The following is a 5,000-nucleotide window of genomic DNA, read 5'->3' on the forward strand; positions in this document are numbered from 1 at the left end:
AAATAAATAAAAAAAAATAAAAACTTTATCATTGGATTATTGAGAGGAGATTGATGTTATTTTTCAAAATTTCAAATAATATTAAAAATAAAATATTATAACATTATTCTGGTTGATCCTGCCAGTAGTTATATGCTTGTCTCAAAGATTAAGCCATGCATGTCTAAGTACACACGAATTAAAAGTGAAACCGCAAAAGGCTCATTATATCAGTTATGGTTTATTAGATCGTTAACAGTTACTTGGATAACTGTGGTAATTCTAGAGCTAATACATGCAATATAAACACGGACCTTTTGGAACGTGTGCTTTTATTAGGCTAAAACCAAGCGATTTCTTCGGAAATCGTTATAATGGTTGAACTCTAGATAATTTGCCGATCGTATGGTCTAGTACCGACGACAGATCTTTCAAATGTCTGCCCTATCAACTATTGATGGTAGTATCTAGGACTACCATGGTTGCTACGGGTAACGGGGAATCAGGGTTCGATTCCGGAGAGGGAGCCTGAGAAACGGCTACCACATCTAAGGAAGGCAGCAGGCGCGTAAATTACCCACTCCCAGTTCGGGGAGGTAGTGACGAAAAATAACAATACAGGACTCATATCCGAGGCCCTGTAATTGGAATGAGTACACTTTAAATCCTTTAACAAGGACCAATTGGAGGGCAAGTCTGGTGCCAGCAGCCGCGGTAATTCCAGCTCCAATAGCGTATATTAAAGTTGTTGCGGTTAAAACGTTCGTAGTTGAATTTGTGCTTCATACGGGTAGTACAACTACAATTGTGGATTGTACATTACCTTATGTATGCAAGCGTATTATCGGTGGAGTTCTTATACATTTATGATACTTATGTACCATTATGTATTCCTCCTATTAAAACCTGCTTCAGTGCTCTTCATCGAGTGCTGTTGTGGGCCGTTACAATTACTTTGAACAAATTAGAGTGCTTAAAGCAGGCTCCAAATGCCTGAATATTTTGTGCATGGAATAATGAAATAAGACTTCTGATCTACTTTCATTGGTTTTTAGATCAAGAGGTAATGATTAATAGAAGCAGATTGGGGGCATTAGTATTACGACGCGAGAGGTGAAATTCTTGGACCGTCGTAAGACTAACTTAAGCGAAAGCATTTGCCAAAGATGTTTTCATTAATCAAGAACGAAAGTTAGAGGTTCGAAGGCGATCAGATACCGCCCTAGTTCTAACCATAAACGATGCCAGCTAGCAATTGGGTGTAGCTACTTCTATGGCTCTCTCAGTCGCTTCCCGGGAAACCAAAGCTTTTGGGCTCCGGGGGAAGTATGGTTGCAAAGCTGAAACTTAAAGGAATTGACGGAAGGGCACCACCAGGAGTGGAGCCTGCGGCTTAATTTGACTCAACACGGGAAAACTTACCAGGTCCGAACATAAGCGTGTAAGACAGATTGATAGCTCTTTCTCGAATCTATGGGTGGTGGTGCATGGCCGTTCTTAGTTCGTGGAGTGATTTGTCTGGTTAATTCCGATAACGAACGAGACTCAAATATATTAAATAGATGCTTTCAGGATTATGATGTTGAAGCTTTCATAGCCTTCATTCATGAATATAGTAAAATATAATTGTGTTTGAATGTGTTTATGTTAGTGGAGTCGTACCTGTTTGTTTGTCCCATTATAAGGACACTAGCTTCTTAAATGGACAAATTGCGTCTAGCAATAATGAGATTGAGCAATAACAGGTCTGGAATGCCCTTAGATGTCCTGGGCTGCACGCGCGCTACAATGAAAGTATCAACGTGTATTTCCTAGACCGAGAGGTCCGGGTAAACCGCTGAACCACTTTCATGCTTGGGATTGTGAACTGAAACTGTTCACATGAACTTGGAATTCCTAGTAAGTGCGAGTCATTAACTCGTATTGATTAAGTCCCTGCCCTTTGTACACACCGCCCGTCGCTACTACCGATTGAATTATTTAGTGAGGTCTCCGGACGTGATCACTGTGACGCTAACGTGTTACGGTTGTTTCGCAGAAGTTGACCAAACTTGATGGTTTAGAGGAAGTAAAAGTCGTAACAAGGTTTCCGTAGGTGAACCTGCGGAAGGATCATTAACGTGATTTTTCCAATAAAACAAAATTTATATATATTTAATATATATAAAAAAGAAAAATAAAATATAAAAATAAAAATGTACAATTATGGTACAAAATGTATAAAATATACAATAAATATATAAACAAATACAAAAAAGAATACTTCAAAAGAAGTAAAAATACAAATACAAATTAGACTGGGTGTGTTACTACTATAAGTAATGCATTCAGTCTTTTTTTTTCAAAAAAAATTAAGAACAAAGTATTTAAACGGTAGCCAATTGTCATCGTCATCGAAATAGTGACGCTTATGAAAATATATATATGAATAAACAAACTTGCTATAGCAAAAGTCGAACAACAAAGGTGTCGTACCCTTCGGGGTAATATCCTCCTGGGTGTAAAAACCCGCCCTTCGGCGTGGCGTGTATACGTTGCGACGAATTAACCCCTAAAGGTGTCGTACTTGGACAATATCCCGGTACTATCCGGCTAAAACGCATAGCATAAGTTGTAACGATATATATATAATAAAAAAAACAAATACAAAATAGACTGGGTGTGTTACTATAAGTAATGCATTCAGTCTTTTTTTTTCAAAAAAAAATATGAACAAAATATTTAAATGGTAGCCAAATGGTGTCGTCATCTAAATAGTGACGTTTTTAGCCAATATACAAAAACAAATTAGACTGGGTGTGTTACTATATGTAATGCATTCAGTTTTTTTTTTTCAAAAAAAAATATGAACAAAATATTTAAATCGTAGCCAAATGGTGTTGTCATCTAAATAGTGACGTTATAACCAAAATACAAAAAACAAATTAGACTGGGTGTGTTACTATAAGTAATGCATTCGGTCTTTTTTTTTCAAAAAAAAATATGAACAAAATATTTAAATGGTAGCCAATTGTCATCGTCATCGAAATAGTGACGCTTATGAAAATATATATATGCATAAACAAACTTGCTAGAGCAAAAGTCGAAAAAACAAAGGTGTCGTACCCTTCGGGGTAATATCCTCCTGGGTGTAAAAACCCGCCCTTCGGCGTGGCGTGTATACGTTGCGACGAATTAACCCCTAAAGGTGTCGTACTTGGACAATATCCCGGTACTATCCGGCTAAAACGCATAGCATAAGTTGTAACGATATATATATATAAAAATAAAAATGTATAAAAATGTTGTACTTAGATTTCTTTAAAAGAAATTTATAAGTTAACGATTCTTTGGAATTGGACATTCGCAACATAAAAAAAATACATAAAATATAAAAAGAAATAAATTTTTATTTCTTAAAAAAAAAAATTGACTAAATATAAAATAAAAAAATAATAATACTCTAAGCGGTGGATCACTTGGCTCATGGGTCGATGAAGAACGCAGCAAACTGTGCGTCATCGTGTGAACTGCAGGACACATGAACATCGACATTTTGAACGCATATAGCAGTCCATGCTGTTATGTACTTTAATTAATTTTGAAGTGCTGCTTGGACTACATATGGTTGAGGGTTGTGATACTATGCTAAATAAGCTGCTTTTGATTTATCAAATGCGCATGTTATATTATTGGATTTGTAAAAATTCATAATATTAAAATATAATATATACCTCAAAATAATATCGAGCGACAGTAAGTTCGTTTTATCTATTTTTTAGAGGATGTTAGTATATAAAAATTTCTAACATTGCAGATCGTTGTCATAATATAATTTGGCAATTGAGGCATTCTACTTGAATTGATAAAATGGCTGAAATGATCGATATATAAAAAATATTTTGAATTGAGTATATAAAATTATTAAGCAAATAAAAAGTGTTAAGCAACCTCAACTCATATGAGATAACTCCCCGAATTTAAGCATATTAATGAGGGAAGGAAAAGAAACTAACAAGGATTTTCTTAGTAGCGGCGAGCGAAAAGAAATCAGTTCAGCACTAAGCCATTTTGTCTTTATGGCAAATATGGGATGCAGTGTATGGAACATCTATAATCTAGTATGAGAAATTAACGATTTAAGTCCTTCTTAAATGAGGCCATTTACCCATAGAGGGTGCCAGGCCCGTATAACGTTAATGATTACTAGAAGGTGTTTCCAAAGAGTCGTGTTGCTTGATAGTGCAGCACTAAGTGGGTGGTAAACTCCATCTAAAACTAAATATAACCATGAGACCGATAGTAAACAAGTACCGTGAGGGAAAGTTGAAAAGAACTCTGAATAGAGAGTTAAATAGTACGTGAAACTGCTTAGAGGTTAAGCCCGATGAACCTGAATATCCATTATGGAAAATTCAATACTAATATAAAAATATATAAAAAATATTTTAACAATAGTGTGCAATTTTTCCATATAAGGACATTGTAATCTGTTAATGTAATAAATATTTATCATAAGATCCATTACTTAAGTTTATTCAAATTGTTTATCTTCGGATTTTCAACATAAAATAAATGTTTTGGATTTGATAAATCATTGACAGATATAATTATATATTGTGCTTAAATTTTTCGGAATTTTACAATGGTAAATAGATCTATTGATTTGTTTATTTATATTGTATGCACTTTTATGATTAACAATGCGATAGATTCAGGATACCTTCGGGACCCGTCTTGAAACACGGACCAAGGAGTCTAACATATGTGCAAGTCATTGGGTATTTTTAATAAAACCCAATGGCATAATTAACTTAACTTAATTTAATGGGATTAGTTTATAATTTGTTATGAATTATTTATTCAATCCCGGGGCGTTCTATACAGTTATGCATAATGATATTTATATTATTTATGCCTCTAACTAGAGCGTACCTTGAGCATATATGCTGTGACCCGAAAGATGGTGAACTATACTTGATCAGGTTGAAGTCAGGGGAAACCCTGATGGAAGACCGAAACAGTTCTGACGTGCAAATCGA

The 5,000-nt window shown here is 34.9% G+C and overlaps 3 non-coding genes across 3 annotated transcripts in view; all 3 read left to right on the plus strand.

Moving 5' to 3' along the window:
- The first annotated feature begins 105 nt into the window (after positions 1-105).
- LOC129920775 (small subunit ribosomal RNA) lies at positions 106-2,097 on the plus strand. The gene has a single exon (XR_008773330.1). It is a non-coding gene; the product is annotated as a small subunit ribosomal RNA (ribosomal RNA).
- Positions 2,098-3,417: 1,320 nt separating this feature from the next.
- On the plus strand, positions 3,418-3,596 carry LOC129920848 (5.8S ribosomal RNA). The gene has a single exon (XR_008773384.1). It is a non-coding gene; the product is annotated as a 5.8S ribosomal RNA (ribosomal RNA).
- Positions 3,597-3,905: 309 nt separating this feature from the next.
- The window catches only part of LOC129920795 (large subunit ribosomal RNA), a 4,150-nt gene continuing 3,055 nt past the window's right edge, over positions 3,906-5,000 (plus strand). Inside the window, exon 1 of the ribosomal RNA XR_008773350.1 lies at positions 3,906-5,000. This exon is cut by the window's right edge and continues 3,055 nt beyond it. This is a non-coding gene — a ribosomal RNA (large subunit ribosomal RNA).

This window comes from Episyrphus balteatus (genome assembly GCF_945859705.1).
Source record: "Episyrphus balteatus chromosome X unlocalized genomic scaffold, idEpiBalt1.1 SUPER_X_unloc_1, whole genome shotgun sequence".
Lineage (NCBI taxonomy): Eukaryota > Metazoa > Arthropoda > Insecta > Diptera > Syrphidae > Episyrphus > Episyrphus balteatus.